Below are 17,334 nucleotides of genomic sequence, written 5' to 3' on the forward strand. Positions count from 1 at the left end.
CACACCGCCCCTTCGGCCCCAGGGCGCAGGGAACCGCGCGGCGGGGCCGCTCACCCCCGAGGGCGGCCAATGGGCGCGGAGCGCAGGAACCCAGGGGCGGGGCGGAGCGGACCAGGCTTCCCAGCGACGCCGCGGGCTCCGAGGTCCTCCCCCGCCGACCAAGAGGCGTCCGGGTCTCCACTTGACCCGGCGTGGAATAGTGGGTTTCAGATCTGTGAATGTCTAAGAAGTGCGGGACACGTTTCTGATCTTGCGGGGTCTCTTTCTTTCCCTTTTTAGACAAACATTTCTTCGTGTGCTGTTTATAGAACACCTATCGAGGCCCAGCTCCAGTGCTTGCGGACGCATGACAATGGGAAACAGCCCCTACTTTAGAGGGTCTCCCAGACAGTCGGGTGCAGAAGGAAACAGGTAACTAGGGGAGCCCGCATGGGGTGCATTCCAATATCAAAAGTCATGTTTTGCAATGGAGGAGAGGAGAGCATGGGGGAGATCTAGGCCAGGTGAGAGCTAAAGGGCGTGATACCCTGGAATTCTAGTGGCCATGATTCACAGTGGAGAACAGTCCACGCATCATTTTCTTTTTCTTTATTCCTTAAAGACGACTAGATAGCATATGTGACAGTTAATTTTTCAATAGCGTCAAAAATATATGATATGCAATGAAAGGAAATTTCCATCATCCACTGCCCCTGGTTTTCTTACCTCTGAGGCTACCACTGTTAACAAATTTCCTGCATATCTTTTCAGAAAGACTCTGTGCCACATATATATATATATCCTCATTACTCTTCCCTCAGTCTCCTCTCTCCCTCTCTCTCTCTCTCACACACACACATACACACACACACACTGTACTCTACACAGTTTTGCCACCTTGCGTTTTCTTCACTTACCACTGTATCTTGGACAACTTTCATTGTTTTTAATGATTGCACAGTATTCCATCAAATTGTTGTTTCAATTATGCTCCTACAGCAATTTATCAGGGCACCTGTTTCACCACATCTCTTTGTACAGTATTTATCAAACTTAATTTTTTGAAATTTCCTTTCTGTAAACATTCTGTTTGTATCCTTTGCCCATTTTTCTATTCAATAATGTTAGTCTTTTTTCTTAATTGTTGGAAATATATATATTTGGAGATAGGGCCTTTAGAGAGGTAACTAAGGTGACATGAGGTCATGAGGGTGGGGACCTAACCTACTATGCCTGGTGTCCTTGTAAAAAGAGGAGGAGACACCAGGGATATGCATGTACACAGAAAAGGTCATGTGAGGACACAGCAAGAATGTGACCATTTCCAAGCCAAGGAGAGAGACTACAGGATAAACCAAACCTGCTGATACCTTGTTCTGGGACTTCCAGCCTCCAGAACTGTGAGAAAGTAAGTTTCTGTTGTTTCAGCCACCCTGTCTGTGATATTTTGTTTTGGCAGCCCTAGTAAACTAATACAGCAAGAATGCGGAGAAACTAGAACCCTTTTATTTATTTATTTTTTTAATTTATTATTTTTTTTACACATACTGGATTTGATTTTTTTTTTTTTTTTTTTTTGGGCTGCGTTGGGTCTTCGTTGCTGTGCGCGGGCTTTCTCTAGTTGTGGTGAGCGGGGGCTACTCTTCGCAGCGGTGCACAGGCTTCTCATTGCGGTGGCTTCTCCTGTTGCAGAGCACAGGCTCTAGGTGCACGGGCTACAGTAGTCTTGGTACGTGGGCTCAGTAGTTGTGGCTCATGGGTTTTAGAGCACAGGTTCAGTAGTTGTGGCGCACGGGCTTAGTTGCTCCGCAGCATGTGGGATCTTCCCAGACCAGGGCTTGAACCCGTGTCCCCTGCATTGGCAGGCGGATTCTTAACCACTGTACCACCAGGGAAGTTCCCTAGAACTCTTTTACACTGCTGGTGGGAATGTAAAATGGTGCATCCACTTTGGAAAACAGTCAAAGAGTTAAACATAGAGTTACCAGCAATTGCACTCCTACATATATACTCCCAAATAAATGTACGCACAAAAACTTGTACATGAATGTTTATAGCAACATTATTCATAGTAGACAAAAAGTAGAGACAACCCACATGCCTGTCAATTGGTGAATGGATAAAGAAATATGATATATTCATGTTATGGAATATTATTCTTCAATAAATGAAGGAGTAATACATGCTACAACATGGAAACACCTTGAGAACATTAAGTGAAAGAAGCCAGTCACTAAGGACCACATATTATATGATTCCATTTTTATGAAATATCCAAAAATAGGCAAATCTATAGAAACAGAAAGATCAATGGTTGCCCAGGGCTGGAGGTGGATGAAGGTATTGGGGGTAATGACCAGAGGTACAGGGTTTCTTTGTGGGGTAATGAAATGTTCTAAAATTTATTGTGGTGATGGTTTCATAGTTCTATTTGAATATACTAAAATTCATTGAATTATATACTTTGAATGGATGAATTATACAGTATGTGAATTATATCTCAAAAAAAGTGTTAAAAACAGAACCAATACACAGACTTCACTAAACAAGAGGTCACAGTATGTGACAAAATATTTCATACATGAAGAAACTCAGAGAAGTTAATCTTGGGGAAATGATTAACCTTACTGCAAGGCTAATTGAAAATACAAAGGAGAATATTGGCAGAGCTAAGAAAAATGGCTAAACTCCTAAACTGATAAAATTATTTACTAGGACAACTGTCTTTGAAAGTACTGAGGCAAAACACAAGACCTATGAAATTATTCATATTTGTTCCATAATCCGCATTTGGGGATACCTCAAAATAATCCAAATGAGAAAAATCAATTTTCACTAAATGTTTATAGCAATACTATTCATGATGCAAAACAAAATAAAACTGGAAATAACTCAAATACATGATAATTGGAAGGGTGTTTAGTAAAGTAGCAAACATGGACTGCATTAATGAATGGGAAAAAGTACATCCAAAATAATGAGAAAGTAGAATACAAATTAGTTTCTAAACTCTAATGACTGTACATAAATACATGTACACTGTTGAGTATAAAGAGGAGGAAATTTAGTAATAAATGGGACCAGAATTCTTCTTAGGAAAAAAAACAACAACTGTGTTTGGGAAAATATCCTCATAAGCTGTTTCTGGTATAAGGTGAGACTCTGAAAACATGGGTATGAGCAGAAGCCCTAACAACACAAGAAAAGCTGCTCTGCCTGGAAACACGGGGGGAATTTATTTTTGCTCCTGTGAGAGAGCGAGAGAGGAGGGAGAAGAGATGGGCCAAGCAAGGGAGGGATGGGAGAGAGGATTTGAGAGGAGGAAAAGTCTGGGTTGCTGCATTGACTAAAGGTTGGTGGGAAGTCTCTGGTGACTGGGTGGGAAATGGGACTTTTAAAGGAATAGGAGTGTCTAATATATAAATTTTAAGTTGTTTTCTCAAATCTGAAAACCTCACTAAAGCTCTGTGTGAGTGGAGTTTTGTAGAAACTGAGGAAGAGACTGAAGTTGAGGCAGTTGGAATAGTGAAAGGACAGCACCGTTGGATACAGGGGCTCAGGGCCAGGGAAGATAGAAGAAAGTGAGTCTCTCAGAAATTATCGGTAATCTTGGGAATGGCTCTACATGCCCAGATTGGATGTTCGGGAAGACCTTATTTAGATTACAGAGGGAAGGGAAGCTCTACCTGACATGTGCCTTACATAAGGATGAGAAGATAACATGAAGTAAATGTCGGTGTTTTACGTTTAGGAGAGGCTTAAATGTATGAATTTAAAAAGAAAAAATTCTCATCTGTTCTAACAATATTGATCCCCATCCACTGACTAAAACAGAACGAATGGATCATGGCTAAGCCCCTGCCACAGCAAAATCCAGTGGAAGTGATGTTCAGGTACACTGTGGATAATGGCTGGGGGGAATGGAAATGAATAGGTAAGATGGAAAAATTAACATCCATTCTCTCTTGGCAGCAGAGCTGGAAGGAATGTAGTTGGGCTGTCCAATTTTAGAAAAATTGTTCTGTGTGTTTGTTGAAGTGTTATTAGAGCAAAAACATGAACAAATGTTCAAGAACTGGTCTGTGAGAAAAGTTCACAGAGAAAAGAATTAATATTGTAAATGACTCTCAGTGGGCACATCAAAGTTCTTAATTGCCCAACTTCAGAATTCATCGTTTCCACTGACTTAGCCAGAGGAGGGTTACTAACCAGCCCAAACTGACAGATAGATGGCAGGTCTGTGGCACAAGGCCTAGAGGTGATTTTGCCAAGGTTATAGAGCAAGCCAGAGGGTGAGCTGAAAATAGAACTGTACCTCACGCTCCCATGCAGGCTATATGATAACTTGTGTACTGTCAGCAAAGAGTTAAGGAATGAATGTCCTGGAGAGGTTAGCATAGTTTTATGGCTAAAGGAGTCTTGCTCAGCAATTGCAAATGTAACTTGACAATGGTGAATGACCTACCTAATCCTATAAACAGTAACAACCTGAGCACTTAAGCAAAAGTTGCAGAAAAAAAAAAATATTTTCTCTCTGACGACTGCAGAATTTTTTAAATGCACAGCTCCACTATCAGGAAGCCGCTACTTGTACAATGCTTAAACTGCAGAGACCGTCACCTTTGGTCCTCCTCCTCTCAAGACTAAGCTTCCAAATAACGACTCTCAACACTGTAATACCAGCAAGCTTACAGGATCTCGCGGAAGTGTGTAAACGTTTTCATAAGCGTAGGATTTTCTGGAGACAGATAACTTTCTGTAAGTTTCCTTGCTGAATTAACAGAACTGGAAATTAGAATGGCACAGTCAGATAGTTAGAGCTCCAGGGCTTAGCCATTAAATTTATGTCTCTAGGTACTCAGGCCATGGAGGAATTGCTCAACTAGCTGCTATGCTCATATTTTTAGGCAAACAACAAAAGCTAGTACCACTGGTTAGGTGACTGTTCTCTAGGGTAGATTCCTATATTGCACTGATCTAGTCAACAGAATAACTTCAAAAATTTATGTTTCAGGTGTGTTGTTAATCCCATTCCCACTTTTCAGAAAGAGTTCTTTGTGATGATTGCTGTGTAAAGTGGGTTAATACTTTCGGTCCAGCTCTAAGTGCAGATGTCACAAACAGTCCCAGACTATGGATTTCTTGACTGCTAGTTTCTTCCCCTTCATATAAGAGGCTGCACTATTACTGCTTCTACTCAGTTCTTCAGTTGTGCCTTCTACAAGACCCTGACCAGAAGAAACATAAAATCGAAGTGTACAGTAGAAGAAAGGAAGTGATAGGTCCAGCAACTATTTCTCAGAGAGCTCTCACTTAACTGGTAAGCGTGGCGGAAGCCAATCCCCTTTCAATAGCATAGCATCATATTTGAAAGCATCTTACAGAGGCTCCATAAAAAGCAGGAACGATGGAACTACATGGATAAAATATATATCAAAATATCCACCAATAAAATCAGGGTTATTAGAAATGTTACCTTTTGCAGGCAATATTTTATTAATATGTTAATAACTCAGTTATTGTGAGGTGAAGAAATAATCCAAACATTCAGATTTGCGTGAAGTTTTTTGCTCCTTCTGCCTCTTTTAGCATAAATATTTTGGCTGCTACCATTCTTTCCCCTTTTAAGCAGCACAGTGACATAGGTTAGGACATTTCTGAGTTAAATACATATAAATACACAGGTTAAGTACATTTGGGGTGGGAAGTAGATGCAGCTTAATTCAGAATGCCTTTTGAGCATTCTTAGCCATTCTGTCTAAATTCTGGTAATATTCAGGATTTGCCTCTGTTCACCAAAACATAGGCTATGTTTCACAAAGAAGGTAAAAAATGTGAGAAACTCCAAGGGGTCAGCAGTGTGTCTGGGATGCTCCTCTGCTCATTTCCTCTCCTCCCTTCCCACTTGGACCCATGCTCTGTTTTACAGTCCTGTTTTATCTTGAACCCTGGTTCAGCAATTTCTGTCCGCACAGTTCCGACATATGGACTATTTTAACTGATTCATGTATTCATCCATCCATCTATTCACCAACAGTTTTGTCACTTTAAGGAACATAAGCATTCCCTGCCCTTAATAAGGCTTCAGTTGAATAAGGGAGATAGCCAAGTGACAAGGTAAGAATATATGAAATGAACCGAACAAGCTCCCCCCTGCTGCAGCAGGGGCCCCAGTAAAGCCTTGCCTGAATTTCTTGTCTGGCCTCAGGTCAATTTCTATTGATTGGGGAAGGCCAAGAACCCTGGTCGGTGTCAGATTTATGGCGCCTAATGTGGGGATGTTGTCACCTTTTGGGGAGAGGATCTGGGCATCTCCAGGACCACTGAATGCAGCCTCCCCAAGGGTGACAAGTGGCAACCTGAACCTCTTGTTTCAGCATCACCGCATTTGGTAAGTCTGCCTTCCTGGCCCCTGGGGGCCTCAGTACCCTCATTCAGGCAATGCTTTTCCCTTCCCCTTTGTCCTTTTCCCTCTCCTGATATCTCTCTGCTTCTCCTCTCTCGATCCTCTCCTACTTCTGTCCTCTCCTACTTCTGTCCTCTCCTTCCGGGAGAGTGGACATCGGGCAGCTACCGCATCACTCCTCTCAGCTTGTGAGACCATGCTCCCTCTGGCCAGCAATGGCTCACCTTGACGGGTAACAAGCAGAGGTGGGAGAGGCTCGCCTCATACCATGCAGACCCTGGTCCAGCAGGCTCTCCCTGATAGGAGATTTATGAGAGTGATAGAGGTTTAAACCTCATATCTTGTAGTGGCTGGAAGTCCTATCGTCCCAGTAGCCTCACCTTTATTTTCCTGCTGTCTCTTTCTCTTTTTCAGTCTTATCTGTCCCTCCTCCCTTTACCTCTCCCTTGATCCTTCTTTAAAAAATTTTTATTTATTTTTTATTTTTATTTTTGCCTGCGTTGGGTCTTCGTTGCTGTGCGCGGGCTTTCTCTGGTTGCGGTGAGCAGGGCTACTCTTCGTTGCGGTGCGCGGGCTTCTCATTGCAGTGGCTTCTCTTGTTGCAGAGCATGGGCTCTAGGCACGCGGGCTTCAGTAGTTATGGCATGTGGGCTCAGTAGTTGTGGCTCACGAGCTCTAGAGCACAGGCTCAGCAGTTGTGGCGCACGGGCTTATTTGCTCCGCGGCATGTGGGATCTTCCAGGACCAGGGCTCGAACCCGTGTCCCCTGCATTGGCAGGCGGATTCTTAACCACTGAGCCACCAGGGAAGCCCTCCCTTGATCCTTATACCTGCACTGCCGTCCCCTTTATCCTGAAAACTTCTTGTTTGTGTCTTTAAGTTTTTGCCATTGGTATCTTTGTTTTACGTAGTTTTGTCTGTCCACCTGCTTCTGCAAGTCTCTGTCGAAATTGTGGGCATGGTGGAGTATTTAAACCTTGAAATATAAATGCAGCCCACACTGCCTGAAACTCCAACCTTGGGTTACTTGGTGGGATTTTAAAGAACAAACAAAAAAAGACAGGAGCTTGCATTTTTCCCTCCTCTGCTTTTGCAATGTAACTATTGTGCCTGGGTTGGAAGAGCTTGCATCTCTCTCCTCTGCCTTTGCAGTGTAACTATTCTGCCTGGGCTCTCAGGAACTACCTGATTCATCTGTAGTCCCCCAGACTGAAGAAGAAAAAACAGAGCCATTTTAAATTCAAGCAGGAAAACTATGAGGTCTCTGGTTCTGTCTGTCTTCATATAAAAATAAACTTGTAAATGAGCTGTATTTAATTTGCTTAAAGGAAATCAAGCACTTACATACATTCTCAGAAATATAAAAGAGGCTCACCAGAATACATTTCGGGTTCATGTGATCTGGGAAATACTCAATATTGAATTAATATCTGGTATTAAAGCTAACTTAAGCTTGTGGGTTTAATTAATACAGACCTGTCTTTAGAGCCATCAACATTAAGTATAATACTTTTATTGTACCTAGGGTTACTGAAGTCAGTAAGTGCATATTGTTTTTGTTATGAAATTTGTCAACAGGGAAAATTACCTGGTATTATTAACTTATTAAGTAAATATAACTGGGATAAGAACTTTTTGGTAAACTCTATAGGAATAATTATGTTTTGGAAACGTCCATCTAAAACAATCCCTCCAAATTTTGGTAACTTTAAATTAAGTTAAATGATAGGAAGTCATTGAATATCCAGACCATTTCAAATAAGATAAAATGTTGAGAACTTTAATTGCTAAACAGGTCTAAATTTACCCACTTTTGTCTTCTTGTGAGAGGGAAACTCTTTGGTGACACCTTGAGATGTTCTCTACCAATCTATAGAATGCTAATGAAAAAGACAGTTCATGGTTGCTTAAGGAAAGTAGGATGTGTCAGAAAAGAAGGTATGAGGAATGGAATTATATTTTGTTGAAAGGGAAAAAAAGGTGATTTTGTCCTAAAGCTGGCTGTTTCTAAATGGAAAGAATGAGGGATAAAGTATGGCTACAGAAAGTTGCAGAAAGTTCACAGAAAAGGAACATTGAGAAAAGAATTTTGTATGTGGTCAGGATTTTCTAAGGTTGGATTAAATTTAATTAGGTAAATGGATTTTATTAAAAGTAGGCTGATGCAAGACTGGATTTGGTTTCTCTCTCTCATAAGAGAACAAAGATTTCCTGGAATGCTGCTTTTGATATCAGATTGTGTGAGTTTCTGTGCCTTTAAGGGATCTGTTTTTATTTTTGAAATTTTTTTTTTTCACCTTAGCTCAAGGAATAATTCCTTCACAGCGACTTACGATTCTATCTGACCAGGTGTTTTAAAACTTTTTGAGATTTTTGACAGACTTTCTAAATATCAAATTCTAATTGAAATTCTTTTGACTTCCAGTTAAATTTGGGGTGCTTCAGGGGGCCCCTGGAATATCCCAAAGAGAGATCCGAACCTAATAGGGTTCATTTGGTATGTTAAATTATATGGGAAACATTGTCCAAACTCACTGTTGCCTATGTGAGATGGAATCATCAGGCTCTCCCCAATTTTATCACAGCCACCAAAAAGATAAGGGAAAGGGTTTTGGGTTCTTCTTCTGTCTAGTCTCTCACCTTGCTCTATGTCCAAAAAATCCCCTGTGGGAATACTCTCACCTCTAGGCCCTCAGGTCCTGACCCCCATGGCATTTTCCATTGCACCCAACTCCAATTCCTCCAGGAGTTCCTTTTTGCACCTCTAGGACCCTCTTCACTCCAGGCCTTGGCAGCTTATACCTTGTTACAGACTACCTATTGGGCTGGCCACTTCCAAGCAGCCATTATCCAAGCAGCCCACATCCTAGGCTTTGTAGATGTTCAGTCTCGAGGAATACACCCCAACACAGGGAAAACTGTTACAGGACACAAGCTTTATAGACAACAGATCCCCCTCAAGGAGAGCCCTGGCAATGCACTAGCACTGGTTCAAATAACCCCTATCAGGGACCCCTTGCACAAGGGCCTGATGACAAGAGACATCTGATTAGGCAATGGGAGAGTAGAGGATGCTCAAAATCCCATTAGGTAAGAAGGGAATTCGGGGGACACTCTGACCCCCTTCCAACAAAAGCCTCCTGGTAAAATGTCTCTGAGATGCCAGACTTCACTTCTAGGAGCGCTCTTGGTTGCAGGTTACTCAACACGGGAGGATCCTCTTCTAAGCCAGAAGGAACACCTCTGGAATGTATCCTTAAAAATCGGAAATTTAAAAAATAGATGGGCTGAAAAGGGAAAAACTTAAACTCTACTGTCACACTGCCTGGCCTGTATATAAGTTGGGGGGTGGAGAAAAATGGCCTGAAAATGGACCTCTAAATTACAATACCATCTTGCAATTGGATCTTTACTGTCACAGATGGGAAAATGGACTGAGGTTCATTATGTCTAAGCCTTCATGGTCCTTTACCAAAACCCCGCTCTAAGCAGCTCCTGTAATCAAAAGCCTGGGGAATCAGAAAGCACTCGACATTTTAGATGATCTCCTTCTAACCTTCCCCAATTCTCAGGGGGGTAAACCAGGTTTCCCCTGCTTCTCTAGAGCTACCTGCTTCTCCAGAGCCTCCTACTTCCCCAGAGACACCTACTTCTCCAGATCCCTCTGACGGCTCCCAAACTCCGCCTCCCTGTGTCCCTTTATACCCTCTGTTACCCCAGGGAGGAGAGACTAGTCCCTCCAGGGTAACTTGTAATGGAACTTCCTATCACCCAGGATCGGGAAAATTATGCCCTCTTAGGGAAGTGGCAAATGGTGAAGAGACAATCGGAGTACATGTGCCCTTCTCTTTAACTGACTTAGCCCAATGCAAAAAGAGAGTGGGCAGGTTTTCTGAAGACCCCAGTAAGTTTGTTGAAGGGTTTGAGGCCCTAACTCTGGCCTTTGATTTAACTTGGAAGGATGTCCAAATAGTCCTATCTACTTGCTGTACCCCTGAGGAAAAACAGAGAATTTGGGCAGCAGCCCAGGGGCATGGTGACCAGCTTGCCAGGGACCAATCCCAACATTTTGTTATAGGTGGAGATGCAGTCCCAAATCAGAAGCCCTGTTGGAATTATAATTCCTGAGAGGGAACAGAAGTCAGGAAGCACATGATCCAATGTGTATTAGAAGGGATGAGAAAGTGTATCAAAAAGCCAGTTAACTATGAAAAGGTTAAAGGAGTGACCCAAGAAGAAAAAGAAAATCCAACCCTCTTTCAGGGGCAGCTTGTGAAGGCTTTTAGAAAATTTACTAACATTGATCCATCCACTCACAAGGATCAATCCCTGCTGGGACAACATTTTATCAGCCAGTCTGCCCTTGATATTAGGCGGAAACTCCAAAAGTTACAATTAGGCTTACAAACCCCAATGCACCAACTCCTAGCGGGCCTCTGGGGTATTTAATAATCGAGATCAAGCTGAGGAGGAAGAGAGAACCCGACGTAAACACAGGCAGGCCAGCGCTCAAGCTAAACTGATGGCCATAGCTGTCAGCCATGCCTTGCAACCTCAGGACAACCCAAGGGGGCCAAGGAAGTTTAACCAACCGCCTGGAGGTAAAACAGCAAGGGGGAATGCTTCAAATGTAAGTCAACCGGCCACTGGGCCCAAAAGTGCCAAAAGGAACCCCCTGGTCCATGCCCAGTCTGCAAACAAAAAGGTCATTGAAAGTGGGATTGTCCTCAGTCCTGAAGAGGAAGGGGGGCTCCCACTCCTGAGACAGCCATGCTGGACGACTGAGGCAGCCCGGGGATTCTGACAGCTCCCCACAACGAGATGTCTATCTCCATCGAGGAGCCCTGGGTGATCCTTGAGAAAGGTGGCAGGTAAGAAAACCAGTTTTTTAATTGATATGGGAGCCACTTACTCTGTCCTGATCTCTCACACTGGGCCTGTTTCCTCCAAAAGTTGTACTGTGACTGGTGTTGATGGAAAGCCTTCCACCCGTTTCTTCACTGGCTCACTTGTCAATCTGAACAGCATTTGATCACACATGGCTTTTTAGTTGTGCCTGAGTGTCCTACCCCACTACTGAGAGAGATCTTCTGTGCTGCCTCGGAGCCATATTATGATTAGGAGGTCCTGAGCAACCCTTTTTCTTGATTCTGACTAAGACAAATCAGCTGGAAGAACAAGGTCCTATTAACAGCCATATTCTACACGCAGTAAACCCTGCAGTTTGGGACAAAGGAATCCCTGGGAAGGTTATAAACGTCCAACCTGTAAAAATTAGCCTTAAGCCAGAAGTCGCTTATCCTAACAAGAGACAGTACCCCATAAAGTTGGAAGCAAAAAAAGGTTTGCAAACCCTCATAGATAAATTCTTAAAACATGGCCTCCCAGTGCCCTGTCCGTCTCAATGCAATACCCCTATTCTGCCCGTTGTTAAGCCAAATGGGGAATATCGAATGGTACAAGACCTTAGAGCAGTAAATGAGGCTGTGGTCCCTATACATCCCCTTGTGGCCAATCCTTATAATATATTAGTCCAGATTCCTGGAGATGCCAAATGGTTTACTGTGCTTGATCTCAAGGATGCCTTCTTTTGCATACCAGTTCATCCCTCATCTCAGTATCTATTTGCCTTGGAGTGGACTAACGCCCACACAGGCCAAATGCAACAATGTACCTGGACAGTATTGCCTCAGAAGTTTCGAGATAGTCCACACTTGTTCGCCCAGGCCCTAGAAAAAGAACTAAGGGAAATACACCTAAAAGAAGGGGCCATTCTGTAGTACGTAGATGATATATTAACATGTAGCCCCTCCATGGAGCCTCAGATCAAAATACCACTGAAGTCCTTAATTTCCTTGAGACCCGGCGTTACAGGGTCTCCCAAATAAAGGCACAAATCTCAAAACAACAGGTTAAATATCTGGGATATATTATAAGCCCTGGAAGTCGACAGTTATCTCCAGATAGAAAACAAGCTATATTAGGCCTAAGCACCCCAAAGACAAAAAAACATCTTCGTACTTTCTTAGGTGTGGCAGGATTTTGCAGAATTTGGATTCCAGAATTCGGACTCATGGCTAAGCCTCTATATGAAGCCACTAAAGACCCAGATATAAAACCATTACTTTGGATTGGGGAACAAGAAGAGGCTTTTAATAATATCAAACAGGCCCTCACCAGAGCTCCTGCTCTGGGTGTCCCCAGTTTAAAAAAAGCCATTTATCTTGTACGTAGCTGAAAAACAGGAGACAGCCCGAGGGGTCCTTGTACAACAGCTAGGAGAAGCTCCTCAACATATAGGCTATTTTGCCAAACAACTAGATTCTGTGGCCCGAGGTTGGCCTGGCTGCCTCCAGGTGGGAACTGCCACCGTTTTATTAGTGGAAGAAGCTAACAAGCTTACCTTTGGACAGCCACTGGAAGTCCAGACCCCTCATCAAGTACAAGGGATTCTGGAGATTAAAGGCCACCACTGGCTAACTGGAGGCCGCCCTACTAGGTACCAGGCTTCACTCCTTGACTCCCCAGAACTAACATTCAAAACTTGCCACAGGGCTTCCCTGGTGGCGCAGTGGTTGGGAATCTGCCTGCCAATGCAGGGGACACGGGTTCATGCCCTGGTCTGGGAGGATCCCACATGCCGCGGAGCAACTAAGCCCGTGTACCACAATACTGAGCCTGCGCGTCTGGAGCCTGTGCTCCGCAACAGGAGAGGCCGCAATAGTGAGAGGCCCGCGCACCACGATGAAGAGTGGCCCCCGCTTGCCGCAACTAGAGAAAGCCCTTGCAACAAACGAAGATCCAACACAGCCAATAAATAAATAAATAAATAAATAATTTAAAAAAAAACAAACAAACTTGCCACACCCTCAACCCAGCTATACTAATGCCGGCGGAAAAGCCCAGAACTAACACATTCCTGCCTTGAAACCCTTGACCATGTTTATGCCGTAGGCCTGATCTAACAGACCAGGCCATAGAAAACCCTGAGGAAGAATGGTTTACTGAGGGCATACTGTTATAGAAGCAAAACCTTTGCCACCTAACACTTCAGCCCAGAGGGCTGAGCTAATAGCCCTAAATCGAGCCTTAACCTTAGGTAAAAGATAATATAAACATACGTACAGACTGGAAATATGCCTTCGTTGTTTTACATGCCCATGCAGCTATCTGGAAAGAAAAAGGACTTTTAAATCCAAAAAAAGTCCCCTGTAAAATATGGGGCTAAGAGTTTACATCCCATAGAAGCGGCTCAAAAACCAAAACTAGTAGCAGTCATTTACTACCACGGACATCAAAAGGAAAATTCTCAAATTACCCAAGGGAACAACAGGGCAGATCGGGAGGTAAAGAAAGCAGCCCTTATGCCCATACCAAATAGAAACCAACATTGAGAAAATTCGACAGCAAGCCACTTGGCTTCAGCAGACAAGTAACCACCAACTCTTGCCATTCAATATGCGTGGGGAAATTGAAAACTCGCTCTCTAGTTTGTTCTCTTGGATACCACAAGGTGTAAAAAACTTTCTGGCAGGAGGTTTTCATTTTCTTCTAACCCTTTTCTTTTCAGTCATACTGATTTATGCCATATTTCACCTAGTACTCCGCTGTCTTTCCTACTGTTGTAAACCTGTGAGTAAGACTTTTCGGTCCAAGAAGGAGACCTGGGACCAACAGGTCCAGACCGTCCATTCTAAAAATTGAGAAACATGTGAAACTTTAGCCCCGAGGTTAACAAAAATATACACCAAGCAGAATGGCTTTTTGGCAGGGGCAACATCGCCCCCTGTCTGGTCAACAGTTAAGGAAACCCTCCCAAAGTTACCCTGGTTGCTTCCCTTTCTAGGCCCTTTAATAGCTATTGTTGTTCTTCTCCTTTTTAGCCCCTGTTTGTTTAACCTTTTGATTAAGTTCGTGTCTTTTAGACTCCAACAGTTTGAAGTACGGCTCATGATGGCTCAAGGAGTTCAACCCAGGTCCCTACAGGTCCTTGGAACAGTCAGCAAGGGACTTCTACACCTCCAGGGTAGGCTAGGATCTGTGCAGCAGATCCCTGTCCAGCAGGAAGAAGTTTCAGAAGAGACCTTCAGCCTTTACCCCTTAAGAGTAAGCGTGACGGGAATAAGTGTGACGCAGACCTACTAGAGAATGGACTTGAGGATATGGAGAGGGGGAAGGGTAAGCTGTGACAAAGTGAGAAAGTGGCATGGACATATATACACTACCAAACGTAAAATACATAGCTAGTGGGAAGCAGCCGCATAGCACAGGGAGATCAGCTCGGTGCTTGGTGACCACCTAGAGGGGTGGGATAGGGAGGGTGGGAGGGAGGGAGACGCAAGAGGGAAGAGATATGGGAACATATGCATATGTATAACTGATTCACTTTGTTACAAAGCAGAAACTAACACACCACTGTAAAGCAATTATACTCCAATAAAGAGGTTAAAAAAAAAAAAAAGAATAAGTGTGTAGGGACTTCCCTGGTGGTCCAGTGGTTAAGATTCCACGCTCCCAATGCAGGGGGCCCGGGTTCGATCCCTGGTCAGGGAGCTAGATCACCCATGCCACAACGAAGACCCGGTGCAGCCAAATAATAAATAAATCAATCAATAAATAAGTATTTTTTAAAAAAGAATAAGCGTGTAGAGCCTCTCAGCAGGGAGTGAGACAGGCTGGGACCCGGGACCCTTTGCTGCAGTGCTTGCACGTGCTGTTCTCCAGCAACAGAATACAAAGAAACTGTATGGGACTAAAAACAACTGCATGCATGTGCAGTTGGAGCAAATTCTGGACAAAAGATACAAAGAGATCAAAAACCCAACTACCGGGCTTCCCTGGTGGCGCAGTGGTTGAGAATCTGCCTGCCAATGCAGGGGACACGGGTTCAAGCCCTGGTCTGGGAAGATCCCACATGCCGCGGAGCAACTAGGCCCATGAGCCACAATTGCTGAGCCTGCGCGTCTGCAGCCTGTGCTCCGCAACAAGAGAGGCCGCGATGGTGAGAGGCCCGCGCACCGCGATGAAGAGTGGTCCCCACTTGCCGCAACTAGAGAAAGCCCTCACACAGAAACGAAGACTCAACACAGTCATAAATAAATAAATAAAAAAAGAACGTGAATTTCTTAAAAAAAAAAAACAAACCCAACTACCGCTTTTGAAGAGCCAGGAGAAAAAGCAGGGTGCTCGGCGTGTTGCAGGGCACACAACACCACCTAAGAGGTGGGCAAAACACCTAAGCCACCCCTCCGGCCTGACCCCTGGACACACCCCTACCCTCACCCTATGTAAGGAATAAGCTCACCCCCCCACCCCACCCCCGCCTCAGGGAGCGAGCAAGCAAGGGAACCTGTTGTTTGTTCTCGCTCCCCGCTGCTGCAGCAGGAGCCCCAATAAAGACTTGCCTGAAAAGAAGAAAAAAAAAAAGAATATGTGAAATAAGTGCTAGAGGTAAGCTGTGGGGTCAGAAAGACTTAAGTTCACATCCAGCTCTGCCATTTACTAACTGAGTGACCTTGATTATTGTTATTGAACCTCACTGAGTTTCAGGTGCATTATCTGGGAAAATGAGTGAGGCAGCTATCTTTGAAGATGGCCCTCAATGACCCTGCTATTCATGCCCTTGTGTTTCTGCTTCTCTTGAACGAAGGCTGGACCTAGTGACTTGCTTCTAACAAATAGAATACTGCAAATTTTTTTTCCATGATGGGGATTCAAAAAACAGACTTTCATCTTACTGGATTTTTCTCTATTGCCTCCTTAGCTTACATGCTTTAATGAAGCCAAGCGTCCATGTCAGTGAGCCCCACGTGGCAGAGAACTAAGGGAGGCCTCCAGCCAAAAGCCAGTGAGGAACTAAATCCAGCCAACAACCATGTGAGTCAGCCTGGAAGCAAATCATTTCCCTCTTGAGGCTTGTGATGACCGTAGCCCCATTTGATACCTTGACTACAGCCTGTGAAGCAGAGGACTCAGTTAAGCCAGCCCAGACTCCTGACCCACAGAAACTATGAGACAATAAATAAGAAAGAGACTGGGGAAGGAGCATAAGCACCCTTGATTCTGGGCAGCTTCTGAGAAGGGCAGCTGAGGACCTATATCACCTTAAGCCCGTGAAATTTGGGTTATAGATGTCTTAAAGGACGAGCAGAGTTCTGACAGGCAAAGAAAAGGAAACAGACATTCTAAACTGAGAGAACAGCACAAGGAAAAATTCAGAGCTCTGAACATAAATCATTTCTTTAGGGGAAGGCAAGTCGTCTTGTGTGACAGGACAGGAGTACAAACTAGTTAATACTTCCTACTCTGATTCTGATTTAGTCCCTAGAGCAATGATTCTCAAACTTTTTGTGTCAGTTTCCCTTTACACTCAAAAATTATTGGTGACCTTGGGGACTTCCCCAGCAGTCCAGTGGTTAAGACTCCGGCTTCCACTGCAGGGGGTGCGGGTTCGATCCCTGGTCAGGGAACTAAGATCCTGCATGCCGCACGGCGCGGCTAAAAAAAAAAAAAAAAATTATTGGTGACCTCAAAGAACTTTTGTCTATGTGGATGACATCTTTTGAATATTTACTGTATTAGAAATTTAAATGGATAAATTTTTAAATGTTTAGTTTGAAATGATCTAAAATAACAATAAAAATATGTTAACATAAGTAGCATATTTTTATGAAAATTGTATTTTCCACAACACGACAAAAATAAGTGAGAAGGGTGGCATTCTTTTTTATTTTTGAATATCTTTTTAATGTCTGGCTTAATAGATGACAGCTGGGTTTTCATATTTGTTTCTGCATCCATCTGTTACAATATCACACATCACATTGCCTCTGGAAAACTGTGAGAGAATGAGAGTGAAAAAGGCAAACCATGTTTTTGTATTATGAAGATAGTTTTGATCTCCCAGACTCTTTGAAAGAGTTTGAGGGACCCACAGAGGTCCCTGGACC

The 17,334-nt window shown here is 43.6% G+C and overlaps 1 long non-coding RNA gene across 2 annotated transcripts; it reads left to right on the forward strand.

Moving 5' to 3' along the window:
• The first annotated feature begins 114 nt into the window (after positions 1-114).
• LOC132376958 (uncharacterized) lies at positions 115-16,926 on the forward strand. 2 transcript variants are annotated; one of them, XR_009506482.1, is made up of 4 exons: positions 115-199; positions 309-411; positions 1,232-1,387; positions 7,538-7,659. It is a non-coding gene; the product is annotated as an uncharacterized LOC132376958 (long non-coding RNA). The 2 variants fall into 2 exon arrangements; XR_009506483.1 differs by lacking the exon at positions 7,538-7,659 and adding an exon at positions 16,149-16,926 and having other exon boundaries at positions 121-411.
• The last annotated feature ends 408 nt before the right edge of the window (positions 16,927-17,334 follow it).

The sequence above is a fragment of the Balaenoptera ricei genome, chromosome 13 (genome assembly GCF_028023285.1).
Source record: "Balaenoptera ricei isolate mBalRic1 chromosome 13, mBalRic1.hap2, whole genome shotgun sequence".
In the NCBI taxonomy this organism is placed as follows: domain Eukaryota; kingdom Metazoa; phylum Chordata; class Mammalia; order Artiodactyla; family Balaenopteridae; genus Balaenoptera; species Balaenoptera ricei.